Raw genomic sequence first — 25,457 nt, forward strand, 5'->3', positions numbered from 1 at the left:
TCTGTCAACGGAAGCCCCATAGTAAGTCTATGGGTTATGTCCCTTCCCATTTTACAGCCATTGTCGGACGTGTACACAGCAGAGCTTCTGGTGCTGGAGATCGGGTCGGATCACCTGCAGAAAAGGAATGTATAGCGAGTTTTTCTTTACAGGGCTAGAGAGGTTAGTGTTAGAATGGTGGTGGCTATAGATGCAGGGATTTTAGTTTTATAATTGACTTCCACTTTAACTTCTATATTTGGTACGATACTGGAGAGTTTAATAAAAGACCACATGGATGAGTTTTTGCTAGAAAAAGTATTTTAGGCAAAAGACAGCTTGGATCCATGAGAGACAGAAGTTGTCAAACAAATATGATTTTTATTTATGAGGAAGTTAGCAAAACTTAGACAAAGGAGTAGCTGTGAATATGATATACTTGGATTTTGCAAAACTATTTAACACAGTTCCCCACACACGGCTAATGTGTAAGTTAAAGTCTATAGACTTGGACTCAGTTTGTAAATGGTTAGAAAACCGGCTAAAAACCTATTTGGAGAAAAGTGATTACCCACTTCAGTCCCGGAAGATTTTCCCCCTTAATGATCAGGCCATTTTTTGCGATACGGCACTCGTTGCTTTAACTGAAAATTGTGTGGTCGTGCGACACTGTACCCAAACAAAATAGTTTTTATTTTTTGCGCTATAAACTAAAGACTGACAATTTTGAAAAAAAATAATTATTTTTTACTTTTTGCTATAATAGTAGTGGGTTTTTTTTTTGGGACTTTAAATGAAGCATGGATACGTGCCTCCATCCCGTAATTCGATACATGTAAGCAGGGAGTTTTGGGACTTTAAATGAAGCACTTGGATAGTGGAGGTGAGTTTTAACCATATTTAGATGTTTATTATTTGTTCAGTGGAAAACCATAAGTTATAATAATAGAACAAATTCATAATATATATAAGGGTCAATGCAATAAAAACACAATATATAGTATCCACATAACAACATTTGACAATGGTAAATGCAGTAGATAAATGAAGTGGCATGGTGGTGCCCATGACAGCAAGCCCGGCATCGACAAGTGTGCCCACATGGTAAGTAAGCATCCACTAAAAATAGTTAATATTTAATTAAATATACAATTCATAATAAAATAAATATGATTCTGTATAAATTCCTATGAAATAAAAAATATATAAATAAATATTTTTTATTTCATAGGAATTCTGTGGTAGCATCAGCTCCTGATGAGTGGGGGTCACCCACGAAACGCGTCGAGCTTTTGATTTGATGTCCCAGTTATACTTTATACGGAATCATATTTATTTTATTATGAATTGTATATTTAATTAAATATTAACTATTTTTAGTGGATGCTTACTTACCATGTGGGCACACTTGTCGATGCCGGGCTTGCTGTCATGGGCACCACCATGCCACTTCATTTATCTACTGCATTTACCATTGCCAAATGTTGTTATGTGGATACTATATATTGTGTTTTTATTGCATTGACGCTTATATATATTATGAATTTGTTCTATTATTATAACTTATGGTTTTTCACTGAACAATTAATAAACATCTAAATATGGTTAAAACTCACCTCCACTATCCAAGTGCTTCATTTAAAGTCCCAAAACTCCCTGCTTACATGTATTTTTGCTATAATAGTTATCCCAAATTTTTTTGTAAACAAATTTCTTCATTAGTTTAGGCCAGCATGTATACTTCTACATATTTTTTTTTTACAAAAAGAAACAAAAACGCAATAAGCGTATATTGATTGGTTTGTGCAAACGTTATAGCATCTACAAAATAGGGGATAAATTATAGCATTTTAAGTCTTTTTTTTTTTTAATAGCAATGACGGCGCTCATCGATTTTTAGCGGGACTGCGACATTGCGGTGGACAGATCAGACAATTGACACTTTTTTGGGACCATTGACATTTATACAGCGATCAGAGATAAAAATACCCACTGATTACTGTATAAATGTCACTGGCAGGGAAGGTGTTAACACTAGGGGGCGATCAAGGGGTTAAATGTGTTCACTCATGAGTGTTTCTAACTGTGGGGGGATGGGAATGACTGGAGGGAGAGACATATTGCTGTTCCTAATTACTAGGAACAGCAGAATGGGGGTTTGTGTGTTTACATACACAGATCCCCATTCTGGCATTCGTGCCCGCGATCACAGGTGGCCGGCGGACAATGCAGCCGCCAGCCACACGCACCATGTCCCCCACCATGCAGCGGGCCTGCTATGGCTCTTAGAGGAGCCAACTTACAGGTACAGCCAACATTCACAGGAACCAGCCAACCTGCCAAGAAGTACCTTCTTCCACATGTTTGCTTTGTCCCCCACATGGCTTTGCAAACTGCAAATGGGACTTATGGTTTTCTTTCAACAATGGCTTTCTTCTTGCCACTCTTCCATAAATGCAAGCTTTGTGGAATGCATGACTAATAGTTGTCCTGTGAACAGATTCTCCCACCTGAGTTGTGGCTCTCTGCAGCTCCTCCAGAGTTACCATGGGTCTCCTGGCTGCTTTTCTGATTATTGCTCTCCTTGCACATTCTGTCAGTTTAGGTGGATGGCAATGTCTTGGTAGGTTTGCAGTTGTTGTGGAACAGTGCTCCGTGAGAGGTTCAAAGCATGGGATATTCTTTTTTTTTTTTTATAAAGCAACACTGCTTTAAACTTCCACAATTTTATCCCTGAACTGTCTGGTGTGTTCCTTGGCATCATGTTCACTAAAGTTTCCTAACAAACCTCTGAGGGCTTCACAGAACAGCTGTATTCCTACCGAGATTACATTACACACAGGTGGACTCTATTTACTAGTTAGGTGACTTCTGAAGACAATTGGTTCCACAAGATTTTAGTTAGGGATATCAGAGTAAAGTGGGCCGAGTACAAATGCTCTCCATACTTTTTACATATTTACTTGGTTGTAAAATTAAAAATGTGTAAAATGTTAAGGGGCATGAATACTTTTTCAAGGCACTGTATGTGTTAAATGGGGTTTAATGTTGATAAATGTAAAGTTATGTACTCGAGGACTAAAAACATGCATTCAGCATACATACTAGGGGAAGTACAGCTGGGGGAGTTATAGCAATATTTATAACAGCATGTATAGCCATGCTGCAGTTTCTAAAGCTAGAAAAAAATGTTCTTGTATTAAAAGAGGAGAGATGGAGATTAGAGGATAGAGACAGAGATTAGATAATAGAGACAGAGCTATAGAGTGTCAGGACCCAGATCTGAACCTTCAGCCCCTGCTGTGTCTGGTGGCATCTTCTTGCTGGGCCATCTGTGATGCTGAAAAGCTCCCTGGACAATTCCTTGATTGACCTTACCTTGAATCTTGTTTCTCTTGAACCCTTTTGCTCCTCCCATGAACTTCCTATTTTAGCCATGCCTTTGCACTTTCTGTTTACCAGATTATTGTGCTCTCTTCAGGCAATATCTCGCTCTTATCCCTCCTGCTTCCATCTGTATCTTCACCTCACTCAACCTTTGGTTTGTTCCTCTACTATGCTTCTGCTTGATCCCAGCCTGCAACTACTTGCTACTGACCTTTGGCTTGTTTACTGAATATGGTTCTGCTTGATCCCTACCTGCTAGATCTGCTACTGGATTATGGCTTTCTTACCTTCTGGAGGGGTGATCCTGGGGATTGTGATCTCATACTGATATGCAGCAAAACCCATCTCCACTATCAAGAGCTCTTGTGAACACCATTTAGTGCCAAGACTCCACACCTCAGATGAGCTGGTGTCATCCACCAGGTTGACGTGCTTCTGTGCTTACCCAGTTGGTCAGTGGCAGCCTCTACTCTTATAGCTACTGGTTCCTGAGTCTAATCCCTGACAGCTGGTCAGCGAGGGCCTCTACTGTAATAGCTACTGGTACTGAGCGAGAGAGAGAGAGAAAGAGAAAGAGAGACCCTGTGAGTGAGTGAGTGAGTGAGAGAGAGAGAGAGAGAGAGAGAGAGAGAGAGAGCCTGTGAGTGAGCGAGAGAGAGAGAGAAAAAGAAAGAGGGAGAGACAGACAGAGAGGGTGGAGAGAGGGGAAGAGGGGGAGAGAGACAGAGACAGAGAGAGACACAGAGAGAATGTATACGCATATGTGTTGTTTTTCTATTGGCTGAACTAAATGGACTTGTGTCTTTTTTTCAACCAGACTAACCAAGTGGTATCCAGGCAGGTTATTACAAGTGTACACCGATTTGCATTTACAATGTAGATCAAAATTAAATGTTTTTACTAAACATACTCAAATAGATTGAAATATACAACTTACTAACATAGCTTGATAAAGTCTTGTATAATTATATCTAGAGCGATAACAGTTTGGTAATGATATTTCACTCTACAAATATGAGTGTGGAATGCAATATACAATACAGAAAACAATTTCACTCTAAAAAATGTGAATGTGTAATAAAATACGGAATAGAGAAAAGATTTTGTTTTTTTCAATGAAAATGAAATGAAAATGGTGCTTTGCTTGTAGGGCTGAGTACTAATGAATTTTAAAATGTATTACACACAATACAGAAGAAGATGATATTCATTTTAGCTATAGAACTATAATCTGAAAAAATCCACTGGCTACCTGATGTATCCAATTAAAATTTCAGGTTGACTAAAAACCTAAATAATTTGGTCATGTCCTCCAAATATGTTTGAATTTGTAGCTTTAATCTTATTGGATGTCTAATTTAAAAAAAAAACACACGAGTCATGTATTTGCAGAGTCAGAACCTAGGTCTGTCCCCATTATATTTTAGTGTTGCTAAGATTCAGGAACCACAAAATAATAACCTGACAGACAATGCCATACCAACTGTATTCTGCTCCAATCACAAAGAAAATGTGTCATGCTTCATTTTAAATGTTCCCTGTTCCCATCATTATCCACTTTCTAGGCAGTTGCCATGGAGGTCTTTTTCCAGAACAATTTAAAATGTATGATCATCAACCAAGTCATTTTTCACCATTGTAACAGGCTGCACACTATTACCGCCACTGTCCCTGACTTCCGAAACTCACATAAATTCAAAGCAAAGACATTTCTAATTAAAAGAAGAAACTTGACACAGAGGAAAAAATATGAAAACAGCTGTTATATAACACTTGGGATTTATCTACCTTGCTAGGTTTTTGTCATTGGACATAATAAGATAATATCCAGGAGGTAAAACTATCTATTTCCAAGTCAATCTACTCTTCTGTCGTATTCCTGTACAAGAGTAAACAACTGTTCTCTGTGTAATTAGATTCATAGTCAGGTTTATGATTACATTTTTACAACACAGAACCAGCAGTGTAATATGAATGCTGACTTTTCAATTAAGTTTTCTACATAGGATATTTGAGATTTCATACATACAGAGCACAAAAAAATTAAGTTTACATATAAAGGACAAGTCTACTTTTTGCAAAACCAAAATAATAAATGCACATATATTTGCAGAAAAAATGTGCACTTATTTTTTTTCAATCGAGCCTGCAAAGCACTGTAACCATGATCACTAGATTATAGATACAATGCACAGGTTCCTGCAGACACTTCCTTCAGCTCTATATCTGTACTGGTTTAGAGCTTTCAATTACTGAGCTAGAAAATGCGTCAATGGACTACAAGCACGGTAATCACACGCTTGTGTTCCACTGAGAAATAAAAGTCCATCTGCTGCAGTTGGAGATGAGACTTATGTCCCGTACAAATGATTGGGCTTCTCAACAACAAAACTGTGGATTTTTGTTCGAAGGAAGTTGGGCCCAACTTGTCTTGCATACAAACGATCATACAAATTTTGGCCAACAATTATGAATGTAATGACGTACAAGACGTACGCGATATCTCCCTTACGAATGCTAGTTATATCTCCGGCTCGTACTTGATTCTGAGCATGTGTGGACTTTTGTACGCACAATCGGAAAGTCCGACAACAAACATTTGTTGATGGAAAATTTGAGAACCTGCTAGCCAACAGTTGTTGGCGGAAAGCCCACCAATAAATGTTCGATGAAGCATACACACGGTCAGACTTTCCCCCAACAAACTCACATCCAACATTTGTTGTCGGAAAATCTGATTGTGTGTACGGGGCAATCGTTTATTCATTCACAGATCACTGTGAATGAATAGCATGGCCATGCGGGTGGACTCCTGCACAGTCATGCAAAATTCAAAAGAGACAGCTGCTGTGGGGGAGAAGGGGGATCAGCTTGGCACCATGTTATACCCTAAATATAGACATACCATGTAACTTGGTCTAAAAAGTGGAGTTACCTTCTTAAGGCCCATACACACGATCAGACTTTTTGACAACAAACATGCAAATTAGCTGTTTTGGAGCAACATTCGACCGTGTGTACGCTCCATCGGACAAACTTTTTTTGTTTTCATCAGACTGTTGTTGGCTGTGCGAAGGGACAAACTTTCTGGCAACAAAAGTCTGATGGAGCAAAGTCTGATTGTGTGTACAGAAAACCACAGGACTTTTGTACAAAGTACAAACAGGCATGCTCAGAACCAATGCAAAAGATCAGACAACAATACAGAAGTTGACCAAAGGTGGCGGTAAAGAGCAGAAAAACCACGTGATTTGGTGAAAGTTGGCTGAAAAAGTCCTGCTGTGTGTATGCAATACAAGTTCAGGGCCGACGTCCTTTGTACAAAAATCCAAGGGAAAGTTTGTACAAAGTCCTATCGTGTGTATGAGGCTTAAGTTTGAACTTCTAATAAAGTTCAAATCAAAGAAATCTATGGTCAGAATGTAAAAGCATACATTCATTTACTGATTTTATTTCAGTTATTTCTAGCCTACTCCTATTAATTTGAACAATCTTGAAGTCTCTAAGCTTACTTTGTGATCCCCACATTTACTTCCTTAAATTCTGTGATGCATATTCACTATGGGCACTGCCGTGTCACACATTTTACAGAGCCTGCCTTCTGAACTACAGAAGTGCTGAGAGAAGGCAAAGTCAGTACAGGAATCACAGCTTGCAGGCAGCAAGGTACCATTGAGTAGACAGGCAGCACTCACAGCATGAAAGGAGATTTTTCAAATAAGCTTATATTTAATTGTCATATATAACTTAAATAAACAAAATGTGTTGCACTGTCACATATGTGATAAAATGCCTTCTCAATTGATATGTGAAGGCAAAAAAGTCCATAAATGAAAATATATTAAATGAAATAGATAAAATTTAAAGAAAAGTGTCCAGAAACTGGCAAAAGTCCTTAAGGTGAAGAAAAACTGTCCTTCAATTTTCATCAGGTGCAACACCCAGTGCTACTCAAAGGATAGACAGGGCAAATATATCCTCTTACCAGATATTTCTACTCATCAAGGTCTGTATGCGCACGAGTAATCAGTAATCACCCCTCACTTCAGGTATAAGCCGCCTTTGCTGTTTAGCCTGCTTAATGGATGCAAATGATACAAGTCACTGCATATATTGTTCTTTAAGGAACCTCAGACCCGGTCATAAAATATGCCAAATAGAAGAGGAAACAAACTCATTGTGCAGAGTTTAGTAAAATCACAAGAGTTTAAATATTTTCTGCTGTAAGACTCTTTTTAAACAGGCATTTTGGAAACAAGCATTTGTCAAACACCCTCCACGAGTGCCTTGCCACTATTCCTTGCCTTGCCTAAGTAGACTAAGGCATGAACATACCAAGACATTTTGGTCAATTTCATGCTCCTAACTTTGTGGGAACAGTTTGGGGATGGCCTTACTAGTTCCAACATGACTGTGCACCAGTGCACAAAGCAAGGTTTATCAGGACATGGTGAGTGAGTTTGGTGTGGAGGAACTTGACTAGCCTGCACAGAATTCTGACCTCAACCCGATAGAACACCTTTGGGATGAATTTGAGTGGAGACTGTGCCTAACCTCACAAATGGGCTTCTGGAAAGGATGGTCAAACATTCCCACAGACACTCCTAAATTGTTGTGAACAGCCTTCCCAGAAGAGTTGAAGCTGTTATAGCTGCAAAGGGTGGGCCAAGTCAATATTGAACCCTACGGACTAAGACTGGGATGCCATTAACGTTCATGTGTGAGTAAAGGCAGGTTTCTCAACACTTTTGACAATATAGCGTATATGGTATATCTCATAAAATTAGCAGTGACATCGTCACTGTGCTGCATATAGCTTCTGCAGAGATTAAAACTGCTGGTAGGACCCAGTAGATCCAGCCATTACACACTGCCAGCAGACTACAGGGGGCAGTTACAAGACCAATCTCTCTGCAGAGGGTGAGAGAGCAGTAGTGACCAGTCTTCATTACAAGAATCACCTGCAGAGAGGCCACGTTCATTAGTGGTTTCATACTAAATTACTGCACAGCTTTGGAAGAAATACTCAGAGGTCTCTTGTTTTCTCGATTTCAACTTTAATTTCATTTTAGTATCATCCATGCTGAAAAAATAAATGACTGATACAAATGGAAAAGCTACAGCCTCCCTGATATTTTCCTGCCCTAGGTCTGAGCCCTTCTGATATTTCTACAAATCCTGGGTTTTCAAGGGCTTTTTTTTATCATAACTTGCTACAAAAACTATTTACCAAGATAACGCTCATAGCACAAAGTGTATTTTCCTTCTCATAAGCTGGTGTCCTTCTTTTGCAGCTTTACAAAGACCCTTACAGATAAAGATATGCACTCTATGTACTCTCATTCTGAAAGCCTATTTCATTAAGCACTTCAGTCATACTTATTCATGTATGAAATTAAAGGAATAAACAATGTTAGTAAGCAGAACATTGTGTTAGAAAAAAGATGATTGCTTTTATAGCAGGGTTTTATTTGGAAAGTGGCTGGCAATATGGTTTAAGTTCTCAACCTTTTAATATTACATGTCACTCATTAGATTAAAAAATAATATAAAAAAAATATAGAAAACATACAGCAATGATGAAAATATTTTTATAGAATGTACATTAAGGGATTCAGCTTTGTTCTATATGACTGATGCCTTGACACTGATGGCTTTTCATAGCAAACATAACAGGTACATTGCTTTAAAACTGCTAGTTTCAGAAATCTCTACATTCCCACATATACTGTAATTAGTCAAGCCCATTTGTTTCCTTTCAACTTTTGTATATAAAAGGCAATTTGTCATCTACTTTTGTTCAGACTTTCTTTGAAACAGACAAGCCAAAACTTAGGCAATTTGGATTCAATATGAGGGGTCTATTTTCTTTAAGTGTTTTTTAGCTGAACATTGACGGATTCCGTTTATAATTTACCCAGCATGAAATTAAGCTTGGTTTCCTCCAGAATATGATGCTGCATCTACAACTTTATACAATTGACTAAAGACAGCAAAGTTAATGAAATAAAGTACAAACAAAATACTGTACTCAATTGTCAATTTGGCATAATCCTCTATTAAAAGCAAGTCTTTACTACTTTCTATTTGGCACCAGTTTTTTTTCAAAAGCCTGCAATGGTATACAACTCAATAAGCTAGGTGATAAATATGTTTTTATTTTGTTATTCGTAAATCGTATTTTTCAAAATTTCAAGCTTTTAGAGAAAATGTACTATCCACTTCAAGACCAGAAAAAAACCTTGCCAGTTTGAAGTGTTAGGCTCCATGCACACTGGGAGCAGAAAAAACATCAATGTTTTTAGCTTAAAAATGTGGCATAAGACACAAATTGAAAGCATATTGAACCAAGTTTAGGCAAGTCTATGAGAGTTTAAGAGCATTTTAGTTTATAGACGTTTTTTGCACTACACTCCCCCTCTGCAAATGTTTTACTCTCAAAATAAGCATTTCACAGCCTTTTTTTTGCTGGGTGCCATTTTGGACAACACAAGCAAAGGATATTGTGAGCAGAGATTCCTGCTCCATCAAGAGCCATGCCACTCTACAATCCTACTCTTCCGAATACTCAGGGTAGTCCAGTTATCGCCATCTCCTTCCAGAATGAAAGTTTTATAATTCTGTCTTTATAATCTGGGTGAGATTTATCTCAGAGGTTGGCATGTCCTTGCACAGCTGCAATCAACTGATGTTGTGTGACCTCCCTCATGGTCATGTCTGAATGTATGGCTCTCTCATAGAAAGATGGAGACAATGGATAGGGTCAAAAGATACTTCCAGTAAAGTCAGGAAATGATGTACAGTGACAACACACCTTTTTTTACTAAAAAAAAATTGAAACAACGTTTAGAAGAGATAAGAGGAGTTTAGGAGAGACTGACGTTTTTAAAGCCCCTAAACTTCTCCAGAAAACGCAATAGAGAAGGTTTTTTTTTCCTGCCTCTGAACGTCCCTGACAGAAAACGCCTGTAGTAGTAATGGATTCAATTCATTTTTTCCTCAAAATTCTACAAACATCCCATAATGAGAATGTGAAAGACATTTGTTTGAGATCTTTGAAAATTCAAGAAAAAAAAAAAAAATCACAAGTATTTACAGCCTCTGCTTACTACTTTGTTGAAGCACCTTTGGCACCAATTACAGCCTCAAGTCCTTTGCAGTATGATGCTACAAGTTTGGCATGCCTATTTTTGGGCAGTTTCTCCCATTCTTCTTTTCAAGACCTCTCAAGCTCCATGGGGTTGGATGGGGAGCATTGGTGCACAACCATTTTCAGATCTCTGCAGAGATGTTCAATCAGGTTCAAGACTAGGCCACTCAAGGACATTCACAGAGTTGTCCCATAGCCACTCCTTTGTTATCTTGGCTGTGTGCTTAGGGTTGTTGTCCTGTTGGAAGATAAACCTTCACCCCAGTCTGAGGTCCAGAGGGCTCTGGAGCAGGTTTTCATCAAGGATGTCTCTGTACATTAATGCATTCATCTTTACCTCAATCCTTACTAGTCTCCCAGTTCCTGTCATTGAAAAACAACCCCACAGCATGATGCTGCCACCACCATGCTTCACTTTAGGGATGGTACTGGCCAGGTGATGAGTGGTGCCTGGTTTCCTCTAGACACGACGCTTGCCATTCAGGCCAAAAAGTTCAATCTTTGTTCCAGTTGAGAGAATCATGGTCTGCGAGTCCTTCAGGTGCCTTTTGGCAAACTCCAGGTGGGCTGTCATGTGCCTTTTACTGAGGAGTGGCTTCCATCTGGTCACACTACCATACAGGCCTGATTGGTGGAATGCTGCAGAGATGGTTGTTCTTCTGGAAGGTTTTCTCCCCACAGAGAAACGCTAGAGCTCTGTAAGAGTGATCATTAGGTTCTTGGTCACTTCCATGACTAAGGCCCTTCTCTCCCCCTATTGCTCAATTTGGCCGGGTGGCCCAGTCTAGGAAGAGTTCTGGTGGTTCCAAACCAATTCCATTTATGGATGATGGAGGCCACTGTGCTCATTGGGACCTTCAATGCTGCATACATTTTTCTGTACACTTCCCCAGATCTGTGCCTCGCTACAATTCCATGGACTTCATGGTTTGGTTTGTGCCTTTTTTTTTTTTTTTTTAAGGGCAGAGGAGACATCTGAGGTCTAATAGACCCCAGATGTGTTCAGTAAAAAAGTACTTATCACTACTTATTGTTATTAGCAGTAAGGGATCTTTACATGTGCATAAGGGATGTTTACATGTGCAAGTGCTAAAGAAAATGTTAGAGTGTAAAAATAAAAAAATTTAAATAAATTAAATAAAATGAAAAACAAAATTTAAAGCGCTCCCTATCCCACTGAGCTCGTGCACAAGGGCAAATGCATACACTATATTACCAAAATTATTGGGATGTCTGCATACATGCACATATACTTTAAAAGCATCCCAGTCTTAGTCCATATGGTTCAATATTGAATTGGCTCTCCCTTTGCAGCTATAACAGCTTCAACTCTTCTGGAAAGGTTGTCCACGAGTTTTTGGAGTACGTCTAAAGGAATATTTGACCATTCTTCCAGAAGCGCATTTGTGAGGTCAGGCACTGATGTGGACAAGAAGACCTGGCTCGCAGTCTCCATTCTAATGCCGCGTACACACGAGCGGACTGTATGGCGTACTTAGTCCGTCGAAACACATTTCAGCGGACAGTCCGCTCGTGTGTGGGCTTCAGCGGACTTTTTCAGCGTGCAGTCCGGCGTACTAAGAATTTCGGATTTTTCGAAATTCTGTCCGTCGTACTTTGGTTTCAGCGGACAATCCGCTCATCAGTATGCTAGTTCGACGGACTAAGAATGGCGCATGCCCAGAAAGGATTTACACGGCGGAAGGGTGCTTTGCTGTGTATTGGACTTCCTATTTCTAGTCCCGTCGTACGTGCTGTACACGTCATCGCGCAAGCTTTCGACGGACTGTTTGGGTATCCGTGTGTGGTCAAATCCGTTCAGTGGAAAGTACGACGGACTGTCCGTCGGATTGTATGACGAACTAAGTACGCCATACAGTCCGCTCGTGTGTACGCGGCATAATTCCCCCAAAGGTGTTCTATCGAGTCGAGGTTGGGACTCTGTGCAGGACAGTTGAGTTCCTCCATACCAAACTCACTCATCCATGTCTTTATGGACCTTGCTTTCTGCACTGGTCCAAATCATTTGGTGGAGAGGGGTTATGGTGTGGGGTTGTTTTTCAGGGTTTGGGCTTGGCCTCTTCGTTCCAGTGAAGGCAACTCTTAAGGTGCCAGCATACCAAGACAGTTTGGACAATTTCATGCACCCAACTTTGTGGAAACAGTTTATGGGTGGACCCTTCCTGTTCCAACATGACTGCGCACCAGTGCACAAAGCAAGGTCCATAAAGAAATGGATGAGTGAGTTTGGGGCGGAGGAACTCGACTGGCCTGCACATTGCTTCCTGACCTCAATACCCGATAGAACAGCTTTTGGATGAATTAGAGCAGAGACTGCAAGCCAGTCTCGTCCACATCAGTGCCTGACCTCACAAATGCGCTTCTGGAAGAATGGTCCAACATTCCCATAGACACACTCCTAAACCTTGTGGACAGCCTTTCCAGAAGAATTGAAGCTCATTATATATATATATATATATATTTCCAAGTAATCTTCTAGTGAAAAATACTGTTTTTGTTTTTTAAAACCACAAAAAATGCTATTATGGTCCTTGTCTTCTAGTGGTTAAGAAAATCAAGCAATTCTGAAAATGATTCTTCCACTGTCCTTTAGAGCAGGGGTCTACAACCCCCGGGGCCATGGACCTGTTGCTGACTAGGCCTCATGGCAGGAGATAAACGGTGACCGCGGTCTGCACTGGCCTGTCACAGACTGTGATGCCCGCTCATCTTCTGCTGTACGACCATGCAGTGTGTCCTCTCGCGTCTCGCCTGTCCATCCGGCCGACAATGTCATCCAATCAGCAGGGCAGGAGGAGCTGCCCTGCTGATAGTGTGACATTGTCAGGTGAGTGGTGGAGAGCTGGGAGAATACAGATAGACTGTTCATTGCCTTTGCACTGCAGGGGAGGCAGACTTTAGATTGGAGAACTGGAGTGTTTTTTTCAGCCTTTGGCACAAACTCTGTGCTCACCACTATCTAATGCCCAGCTTCCCTGTGAAAGCGCAGCTGAGTTAACCCATAGTATCGCCACAGTTATCCCTGCCCTTGCACTCAGTGCTGAGAGAAAGAATGCACAGCATTCACTTTGTTCTTGGCAGTGAGAGATGCTCTCCTTTGAACTGCAGTAGCTCAAAGGAGAGCACTTAGGAACCAATGACCTGCTCTAAACCAGTGCCACAACAAAATATTAGAACAGCTGAGGTGCAGTGGTAAGGGGGAGGGGCATTTAGTTACCAAGATGAGCACTGGTGGCTGGGGGGGGGGGGGGGGGGTGCAGAAGATCCGAGGAAAAAAAAAAGAGTGGAGGGCAGGAGGTGAGCACTGGTGAAAGTCTAACTTAATATTCATTTTAGCATAAAAGTAAATTCTCCTTCTCTGTTGATGGTGGGGTGCAGAGGTGAACTGCAGGCAGGGTACAGGGGTAAGCTGTGGACAGTGCTGTGCAGAGGTGAGATTTGGACACAGTAACAAGATGAGCAGTGGATAGAAGGTGCAGAGGTGAGTGATGGGTGTTAATTTTTAGGGGGAAAAGTTGTACAATTTTGACTGGGGAAGATTTCTTACTTGGTAGGGAGGGACAGTACAGCATACACACAGAATAGTACACATAGATCATTGGTTTAAACAATGTCCCTCTAACCCCCTACTGTATAATTACGCCACACCCACTCGATGACACAGACCACATCCCTACTTCTCCACCCAATCCTCCCTCCCTGTTTGAGTTTCTGCACCTATTCTATGAGAAAAAAAGTCCTAAAGAAGTGTCATGTCGGTTCGGTTTTCGCCAGAACTTTCGAACTGACCGAAAATTTGTGCGAACTTTAGAACCCCATTGAAGTCTATGGGACCCGAAATGTCGAAATAAAAAGTGATAATTTTAATGGCTAATATGCTGCCCCAGGGTACATGGGTCAATGTCTAAATTTTTTTTAAAAACTGACTTTTTTTGGGAGCACTGATTTTAATGACGATTAAAGTGTAAAAAAAAAGTGAAATATTCCTTTAAATATCATGCCTGGGGGGTGTCTATAGTATGCCTGGGGGGTGTCTATCGTATGCCTGTGAAGTCGCACGTGTTTCCCGTGTTTAGACCAGTCCCTGCACAAAATGACATTTAACGGAGAAAAAGTCATTTAAAACTGCTTGCGGTTTTAATGTAATATCCGGCAATATGGATGAAAATCATTGAGAAAAATGGCATGGGTAGCCCCCCCCCCGCCCATTGCCAGCCCCTTTGGATCTTGTACGGATATTAAGAGGAACCCCGTACCCAAAAAAAAAAAAAGGAAAGGCGTGTTTGTAATTTTGAACTGGTACATTTTTAAAGTGTAGCTCCAGTCAAAAAATCTATTTTTAAGCTTTTTGGAAAACATAGGGAAGGGTTATCACCCCTGTATAATTTTTTGGGCTGTCCGTCTTTTTTCATCTCACTTCCTGTTGTCTCCTTCCGTTTGCAAGCAGGAGATGTTTGTAAGTTGGATGTTTGAAAGTATGGGCCTGTCCTATATGCTCTGCAGAAATGGGGGCCTAAGGTGCTGGTGTTGCCACAACACTGTAAGCCCTTAAAGTGACTCTTGCTGGGTGCTGGAGCACCCTGCTGTGAACGATTATATCAAGAATTGTAATTACATGCCATTGTTGAACAGTGGTAGAAAAATTGGGCCTTTGGTGATTGTGGTGGTGGTGCTGGTGCCACAACACTATAAGTCCTCACAGTTTCTCTCGGTGGCGCAGGAACGGGACCTGCTGTGAAATATTATATCAAGAATTGTAATTACTGCCCCTGTTAAACAGGGGCTGAAAAATTGGGCCCTAGGCACTGCTTGCTGGTGCCACGACACTGAAATCTCTCCCAGATACTCTAGTTGGAGTGCAGGAATGAGCCCTGCTGCAAATCATTGCATCAAAATCTGTATTACATGCCCCTTCTAAACAGGGGCTGAAAAATTGGGCTGGTGGCATCACCCAGAACCAAAAATGTTCTTCCAAGATATCAGAAGGATCATTGAGGAGGAAGAGGATAGTTAGTAAACATAACAGGACAGTCACTCAGCATCAGCATAGGCAGTCTTGAAGGGATGTGACATTTCAAAAAAAATTGTTTGGTTACATCAGCTTCAGGTGCTTGGTAGCTGGTGGTGATCCAAGACTGATTCATCTTTATGAAGGTCAGTCGATCAACCGAGTCGGTGGACAGGCGCACCCTGTGATTAGTTACAAAGCCACCAGCAGCACTGAAGGTGCGTTCCGAAAGAACGCTGGATGCAGGACAGGCCAGAAGCTCAATTGCATACTGTACAAGCTCTGGCCAGTGATCCATCCTCAAGACCCAGTAAGCCAGAGGATTTTCGGTGGGAAAGGTGTCCAAGTCTGACCTTGCCCCTAGGTATTCCTGCACCATGTAAATCAGACACTGGCGATGGTTGCTGGAACCAATCATACTTTGGGGCTGCGGACTAAAAAATTGTCTGAACGCATCGGTCAGACGGTCTCCACCGCTCCTTCTGTGACTGACCGAAGCCTCAGCAAAATGTTGTACAGGACCAGGAGTTTGTAACCTCCCAGTCTCCGGGAACACATTGCACAGACCTTTCTGCAAGGCCTCCCGGAGATGAATCATCCTCTGCTCCCTCTGCAACGGCAAGATAAGGTCCACAACCTTACTCTTGTACCGTGGATCAAGGAGAGTGGCCAGCCAGTAATGGTCCCTGTCCTTGACCCGAAGAATACGAGGATCCTTCCGCAGGCATTGCAGGATCAGGGAGGCCATTCAGCGTATGTTAGCTGAGATATTCGGTCCGGAGTCCTCTGGGTCACTAAGGACAACATCATCCACAGCCACCTCCTCCCAGCCACGTACAAGTCCACGTGTTTCTTGGGACTGTAAATCATCCCTAAAAGACTGCTGCTGCTGATGCTGAGTGCCAGGCTCCACCTCAATGCTGACACAAGCCTCCTCCTCCTCCTTGTCCTTTTCCTGTGTGATGGGTGGGACAGCAGGAACACTGTCTGGATAAAGGGGGCCTTGAGAGGCAAGGAAGTCCCCCTCTTCCTGCCTCTATTCTGCCTCAAGTGCTCTGTCCATTATTCCACACAGCGTATGCTCCAACAGGTGGACAAGAGGTACAGTGTCACTGATGCATGCACTGTCACTGTTCACCATCCTCGTGGCCTCCTCAAATGGTGACAGGACAGTGCATGCATCCCTGATCATGCCCCACTGGCGTGGTGAGAAAAAAACGAGCTCTCCTGACCCTGTCCTGGTGCCGTAGTCGCACAGGTACTCATTGATGGCCCTCTGCTGCGTTTGCAGCCGCTGCAGCCTGGCCAACATTGAGTTCCACCTGGCGGGCATGTCACATATAAGGTGGTTCTTGGGCAGGTTTCAACTCCTTTTGGAGCTCAGCCAGCCGAGCACTGGCATTAAATGATCAGCGGAAATGCACACAGACTTTCCTGGCCTGCCTCAGGACATCCTGTAAGCCCAGGGACCTGCCCAAGAACCGATGAACCACCAGGTTAAGGACGTGAGCCACACAGGGCACATGGGTCAGTTGTCCTTGTCGGAGGGCGGAGAGGAGGTTGGTGCCATTGTCGCAAACCACCATTCCTGGCTTAAGCTGACATGGTGTCAACCACCTCTTGGCCTGCCCCTGCAGAGCTGACAAAATATCTGCCCCAGTGTAGCTCCTGTCCCCCAAACAAACAAGCGCAAGCACGGCATGGCATATTTTTGCCTGCGTACTTGCGTAGCCCCTTGAACGCCTACGGAGCACAGGTGGTTCCGAGGACAAAGCACTGAAAGATGCCATGGAGGAAGAAGAAGAGGAGGGGGTGGAGGAGAGAGGTGTGTCACAACCAGTAGTAGCATTTTGGAGGCATGGTGGCGGAACAACCTCCAACACTACTGCACCTTGTCCTGCATCCTTCCCAGCTGCCAGAAGAGTGACCCAATGGGCCGTGAAAGATCAACGTCCATGTCCATGCCTGCTGGACCATGAGTCAGCGGTAATATACACCTTACCGTTGACCGTCCTGTCCAGCGAGGCAAGGGCATTGCCTTCCACATGCCGGTAGAGAGCCAGAATCACCTTCAGTGAGTAAAAGTGGCGTTTGGGGACCTGCCACTGAGGAACCGCACATTGCACAAACTCACGGAAGGGGGCCGAGTCTACCAACTGAAAAGGCAGCAGTTGAAGTGCTAGCAATTTAGCCAAGCTAGCATTCAACCGCTGGGCATCTGGATGGCTGGGAGTGAACTTTTTTCAACGGTCCAGCAGCTGGGGCAGGGAAATTTGCCTGCTACAATTGGACGTGGGTGTACTGCTAGCAGAGTGCCTGCAAGTATTTGGCTGTGACACACCTAATTCTACACCTTCATTCCTCTCTGTGCAGGTTTCAGAGAGGACTGAAGGTCTAGTGGGGTTGGAGATCCAAACTGATGAGGAGCAAGGAGAGGTCCGCTTTGTTCTTTGGTGTGGGTCTTTAAGGTACGCTTGCCAACAAGCTGCATGGCAGGTCAACATATGTCTGGTCAAGCATTTGGGGCCCAGGCGGCTGATGTTTTAGCCATGCGAGATACGCTTGAGACATATGTTGCAAATAACAGCGGTGCGATCTGATGCACTGGTCTCAAAAAAGGACCACACCAAATAACTCTTGGAATACCACGCAGAGCCAGCGCCCTGCACAGGCAGAGCTCTGCGGTGTGATTCAGTCAGTGTGTTGCCCCTAAGCTGGCCCCCGGAGGGCATCCTGCCTCGTTGAAGATGTGCCTCCTCCTCCTCCTCCTCCTCTCTCCTATCAGGCACCCATGTGGAGTCAGTGACCTCATCATCCCCCCCTCTTCATCACTGGAGCAAACCTGGCAGTATGCTGCAGCTGGTGGAACATGACTGCCATATTGCTGTCCTTCTTGAGCATCCCCTCTCTCTGTGCTCACGCTACTGCCTTCCTCTAGCTGGGTATCATCATCAGAGCCTTCAAAACGCTGGGCATCCTCCTGAAGCATGTACCCAACACTGTGCTGAAACAGTTCGGAGGACTCCTCAGGAGGACATGGGGGGTTTAGGGAAGGAGTGACTGATGCCATTGAGAAGAGGGAAGAGGACGTGTTGGCAGCTGCTTTGCTAGTACCCTGAGCCTGCGTGAGAGAGGATGAGGAGGATGAAGAGGGCTTGGTCATCCACTCTACCAAGTCTTTGACATGATGTGGCTCAACATGTTCAGCTGCCGAAAATAAGGACAAGCATGTCCCATGGCCACGTGCTGATGACGATGCACCGTGTCCACGACCAGCACTGTTGTCTCTAGACACAGAGCCTGCTTGCCCTCTTTTATTGGCTCGTGACTGTCTACCTCTCCTCGTTGGCCTTCCAGACATAGTAATGGCCTGCAGGGAGATGGGAAAACCAGCAATTGGGTAGTGTATATTGTGCTGGAGGCACACAACACCCACTAACTCCTGCAGATGCCTTTATTATAGAACACCAGCAAAAAAGGGTAGATACAGGTGTATACTGTGCTGTGTTGGAGGCACACAACACCCACTAACTCCTGCAAATGCCTTTATTATAGAACACCAGCAATAAAGGGTAGATACAGGTGTATACTGTGCTGTGCTGTAGGCACACAACACCCATTATCTCCTGCAGATGCCTGTATTAGAGAACACCAGCAATAAGGATACAGGTGTATACTGTGCTGGAGGCACACAACACCTACTATCTTCTGCTGATGCCTGTATTCTGTACATGCTTCAAGGCAGTACGATGTAAGCATGTGCATAAATTACATATCGTGATTTTAAATCTGCGGTCACTGGAGGCACTGAATTAAGCAGATTGACTAATTCTCTAAACACACTGGTAGAAATTAGTAAAAATTCAAAGCTGAACATGAAAAAACAAAACAGAATAAAAAACACGGGTAAAAGTGTTCTAGTATTAACAAATGCAAACGTAAAATTAGTTTGGAGAATCCAAATCACGGTCATTAAACAGCACAGAAGAAAGTATTTTCTGCTGCTTAAAGCCCAGTACCAGTTTAAGATACAAAATGAAAAAATGCCTGGCAGTTTTTAAAACTATAAAAGCAGTTTTTGCAATACCAGCAACTCACCAAGCCATAGTCTAGCACCTTATTTCAGTTTGAATAAAGCACAGCATCATTAAACTGACTTACTGTAAATGCTGCAGATAACAGTACATGTTAGCATGCAAGTGCTGTTCTCAGCAGCATTAAAGACTGCCTACCATTAGAGGAAGAAAGGTATAGGAGCCATGATGTCATGGGATTACACTGGAGATCCATGAAAAAAATATGTATGCAAAAATAGAAAAGAAAGGGGGATTCATAAAAGCTGATGACCAAAATGAATTACTACTTCGTCTAAGAGATGCGGCATCTGGAAGCGGTTTATAAACTGTACATAGCCTCACCTACAGTATACAGTGCTGTGTTCAGATAGTGGGATGGGAACTTCCCATACCACACCCAGGACAAAATCAAGCCTTTCACAAAGAGGCTTGCATTCGATGAACAAATGCAAAGCTTCCTCTGAAACCAAAGCTGGGTCCAAACAAACTAAATTTCACTAAAAGCTGGATATCAGCTTTAATTGCTGTGACTTTGATTGTAATTTAAATATTGGCATGCTCAGAAATTAATCCTATACATAAATTGTCCATAGACTTGAAAAGGATCAGCATAAGGTCAACAAGACTTGGGCTGGATCGATAACAATCCTCAACTACAGGCATAAGCAGAGTGCTTCAGACATCCCAGATTGACTCTTTTTGGAAGGCAAATCACTTGGCAGTTCTTTAGGTGAATCACCGCTCCATAAAATAAGACAGCATTTAAAATATCACTTTCCTCCCACCAGAATAGGCATATTCAAGCACACACAACCTGTTAAACAAGCTAATAGGTTTATAAATACATTTGTGCAAGCATGAGTAGACTCTCCTTTAACATCTATGACCTTAACAATGTGCCAGTCACTTTACTCCTAGTTGTCAAGAAATACCTATGCTTATTGTTATGAAATGCAATGCAAATTACAGGCCACAGAACTTAAACTCATGTTATCTAGTAGTGATTACATTGGGGATACGGGCTGGTTTAATAGCTGTGTAGGTCACTTAATGTGCATAAAGAGGTTTTAAGCTTTAATGGTAATACACCTTCAGCTACCTCTATTGTTCAGCAATTGCAGAACTTGTGAATCATCCTAAAGTGTCACTGTCAATTCATATTTCATTACATTTAATCACATATACTTGTTTTCAAATATTATTGGAATACATCTTTGAAATACAAGCACAGATGATATTATAAATGTCATTCTCATTTCTCTGCTGTGAAAGACCCATCAATCAAAGTAAACATGGATATAAAATTTCAATACACTATTTAGTAGCACAGTAGCAGAATCCCTATTATTTCCATCAAATACTGCATAAGGTATAAGACTTCTCGACTATAAATGCATTTCTATCACTGATCTCCTGGCCTCTATTACACACACACACACATGCCAGAGTACACTATCCTAATAGGCAGCAACTCATTTTTTCAAAATATTTGATCAGTCTCCACTTCAAGGAATCATCAAAGCAGGGATTTAGGACAAATGTGAGTGCCGATAAGTTAGATTTAACATATTACAAACAATGTCGAAGATGTTGTAAAACAACTGTTTTTTTAAATACCTCTGTTACTTCATTTTTCATTTAAAAATGTGAAAAAATGGATGTCTGTTCTCAACATTGTTAAAACATAATATTTGTTCTATTATCTAAACTGTTTTAATCTAACCCATGTTTTAAACAATGTAAAACATTATTAAATGTTAAATACTACAGAGCACTTGGCTGATATTCATTGTTGACAGTAAAAGGATATCTATTCCCAAGAACAAAATATTTAATATACTGCAATCTACAAGTCCTTAGATGTGATGGTTCCATTCGTTTTCTTTCAAGCACATTTTTGAAAATACTCTATGTCAAAGTGTGTTATTGGTAGGCTAAGGCAAAGTGTGTTATTGGTAGGCTAAGGCAAAGTGTGTTATTGGTAGGCTAAGGCAAAGTGTGTTATTGGTAGGATCACCAGGTGAAGGTGAAGGGAAAGAGCTTTCAAAGCCACAATAGATACATTACATTGCAATATCTTACTTTTGTTTTGTTTTGGTGTTGATCTACACTTTAAAATAAGGATAAGTAATGGGGTATATTAACGTACTGTTGGTGTTTTTTGTTCTACATTGTTAGCAGCAACTAGTTTAACCAAGTGTCATGTAAATGCAAAATCACAATGCATGTTTGTTGATGAAAAAATTATTATTACTCAAAGCTTACCTAATATCAAATTAGACATTGAATGAATGTATAAACAAAAAAAAAACTGTACAATGAAAAAGCTTAAAGCTTGACAGTGAGAAAAATCGTAAATAGAATAAGGGGCATGTATTGCGATTTTGCAAATATTTTCTTTTTGTAGTTATTGTGGTCAGATTATAATTACATATGAATATTGTACATGTTTTCTCGTCACTCCTTATGAGCTTTGTTGAGGTTATCGACAGAGCGCAATACCTCAAGCTGCAATTTTTACTGCACACAAATTCATTTTAAGACCTCACGCCCACTGGACATTATAAAAATGGAAGTAGCATTTGCTGTAGAAAGCTTTAGCGTGAGTTTTGCAGCATTTTTGCATTATCACTTTTTAGTGATTTTTATCTGTTACTTTTTTTTTTTTTTTTTTTTTTAGCAAAACCGATACTGCCATAAAAGCTTATGGCTCAAAAATGCTGATAAATGCCAAATAGCCATATTTTAAGTGTTTTTTTTACGTTTTTCAGCTTTTATAAAATTTCAAGCATTTTAACTGTTGAAAAAGCCTCTTAAAAACCCACTATTTTTGGGGGGTTTTTCCAGCCACAAAACGTGCCTACCAAATAACACTGATAACAGCCTATGTGTGCATGGACACATAGGATAACATGCTGGGGAGTTTACTGGCTGCAGAATAAAAACATCTGGAGCCAAAAACAGCAGCTGTAAAAATGTTCAGTATGCATGAGGCCTTAAAGGGATGACTTATCCTGCTTTTTTCTGTCCACTCCTGTTCAAAATTCAATTAGAGAAAAACAAGCAAAATGCAGATAGCTTCAACTGTGCTTTCTTTTAGGAGACCACAAATGTGCTGGGAATGTACTGTATGTACACTGTTATTAGTAGAGCACCATATAGGGTTAGCCATTAATGCAGAAAGTTTAGGTGTTGCCCTTGATTAACCAACTTAATGCATTAAAGATGCAGGCTTTTGCCTTAGATACCTTCTTCAGACTTTATAAAATTCTGAAACTAGTTCTGAAACCCACATTTCTTTGCAGAGTTACAATAAGCAATAATATATAACTATTTAAACAACCCTACTATTTTTTTCTTGACACACTTTAGTGGGAAAGGAACGAGAACAGAGTTTAAGGCTGGATTCACACCTATGCATTTTTAGTGCTTTTTGCATTTTGCAGATATGCACTACAGAACGTGTTCCATAGGAAACCATGTTCAATTGACTGTAGTGTGAATATGAAAAATGCAAAATGCACAAAAAATGCACTAAAAATTCACCTTGTGAACCAAAAATATCACAAATATTATTTACAAGGTGTTGACCATTGTGCTGCCGTGTCTTAGCATGCCACATTTATCAAAAAGGTGGGAAGTAGATTAATTAACATCACAAATTGCTCTTTAATATTAGGTCTATTACTGATTTCCGCAGTGATGAGATCACTTATGATGACTACAGGCCTTGCAGGAGAATCAAAGGAGCATGCATATGCAATGCCAGTGACTTTTTTACCCAACACTAAATGACAGCTTCCTAGCTGTTTGGAAAAAAATACAATTTTACTTTGAAAAGCAGTACATCGTACTGCTTCACAATTCCACATGCAATTTAAGGCATTGCCAAAGCAGGTCATTTAAGGGACTTTTGTATTTTTATGTTGCTTTTTAAGCTGTACCCATTTTTAAAAAAGCTACCCATGCCAGGGTTTTAATAAAAACAAATGCAACATGGCCTAGAAAAAGGCCAAACAGGCAAGATTCAACTTCCATAGACTTCAGTGGGGTTCTGTGCTATATTTGGGTTAAGCATGTTTTTTTTTTTTGGGGGGGGGGGGGGGGGTTGCTGAAGCATTTACAAACTGAGCTTTGCACCTAGTTGTCAATACTGCTTTCAACATGATACAGTATTTTTACAGAACCATAAAAATTACAAATGTCTAGCGTGTGCGTGCACCATTTTTGAATGCGTAAAGGTTTTCTTTCATATATTTACAATTGTATTACCTACAAATGCGTAATATCAAATTTCCAGTAATATTTAAAAAAAAAAAAGACTCTTGCGTTATTCCTTTTTCTAATCTGTCAGATTTACTGAAAGTTTCACAGTATAGTATAGCATAGCAAGAAAGGGGCAAATACTTGCCCAAATAGCATGAAAAAAATGGGAGATAAAAAAGAAAGCAGGGGAAGAGGAGGATGGGAGAAGGGATGAATCATTAGCTACTGTTATACAGTCAGTTCTCAGAAAAACCAAAGGTTATCAAACTATTTACTAGGCTTTACACTTTAGTATTAGGTAGTAATTATTCCTACAATGAAATATCCATGCAAAAATAAAAAAAATGTAAATGAACATGCAACAACATAAGCATTTCCAATTAATAATATTAACACCCAATACAGTAAAACCTTGGATTGAAAGCATAATTTGTTCCAGAAAAATCCAAATCACTTGTATATCAAAGCAAATTTCCCCAATAAGAAATAATGGAAATGCAAATGATTCATTCTACAACCAATTTATTCATAGATCTTTCAGTTTATAATCCATATAAAAAGATTATAGCCATGTGATAGGTTGTGTAACCATAAAATGTCCATCCACAAAGGAAAGCCTCCATAAGGGGGTTAGAAGCAAAATCCAACAGGAGCTACGGAGTATAAAAAAGAGAGGCGCCTCTAAGTGTAGCAATATTTTGCTAAATGTTGTACCTTCATTGTACACATGATAGGATTTTCCGACAACAAAATCCATGGGATTTTTTCCAACGGATGTTGGCTCAAACTTGTCTTGCATACACACGGTCACACAAAGTTGGCCGGAAATTCCGAACGTCAAGAACGCGGTGATGTACAACATGTACGACGAGCCGAGATAAAGGAAGTTCAATAGCCAGTGCGGCTCTTCTGCTTCATTCTGAGCATGCTTGTCACTTTGTGCGTCGGAATTGTGTACACATGATCGGAATTTCCGACAACAGATTTTGTTGTCAGAAAATTTGAGAACCAAATCTCAAATTTTGTGTGACACAAACTCCAATGGAAAATGTGTGATGGAGCCTACACACGGTAGGAATTTCTGACATAAGGTCCTATCACACATTTTCCATCGGAAAATCTTATCGTGTGTAAAGAGCATTAGGCCCCTTTCACACAGACAATCCATTCAGGTCCACCTGTCAGTTTTTCAGGCGGACCTGAACGGATGCTCCATAGAGGTCTATGGAGCGTCGGATGTCAGCGGTGACATGTCCGCTGACATCTGACCTGCTCCGATCCAAAAAAGTGTGACGGAAGAAAAAGCTATTTTTCCATCCATCATTGGATCGGATTGGGTGACGACGGACACTGTGGTCCATCGTCACCCGATCTTCCATAGGGGGGAGCGGCGCTGTGACAGGTCCGTCCCTGCGCAGTGTCCTCTGCCTGATCAGCGGAGATCGCTCAGGCGATCCCCGCTGAGCAAGCGGATATCCATGGGGCAGATCATCCCTGATCCGCCCCGTGTGAAAGGACCCTTAGAGGTGCTTCTCTTCTCTTTTATACTAGGCTGTGACATGACACTACT

At 41.3% G+C, this 25,457-nt stretch overlaps 1 protein-coding gene across 1 annotated transcript in view; it reads right to left on the bottom strand.

Annotated features, from left to right (window-relative positions):
* Nucleotides 1-25,457, bottom strand: part of NELL2 (neural EGFL like 2) — a 438,239-nt gene that overhangs the window by 132,297 nt on the left and 280,485 nt on the right. The window lies entirely within an intron of this gene.

The sequence above is a fragment of the Lithobates pipiens genome, unplaced genomic scaffold, assembly GCF_037356315.1.
Source record: "Lithobates pipiens isolate NorthernLeopardFrog02 unplaced genomic scaffold, aLitPip1_a1.2 Scaffold_8, whole genome shotgun sequence".
NCBI classification, from domain to species: domain Eukaryota; kingdom Metazoa; phylum Chordata; class Amphibia; order Anura; family Ranidae; genus Lithobates; species Lithobates pipiens.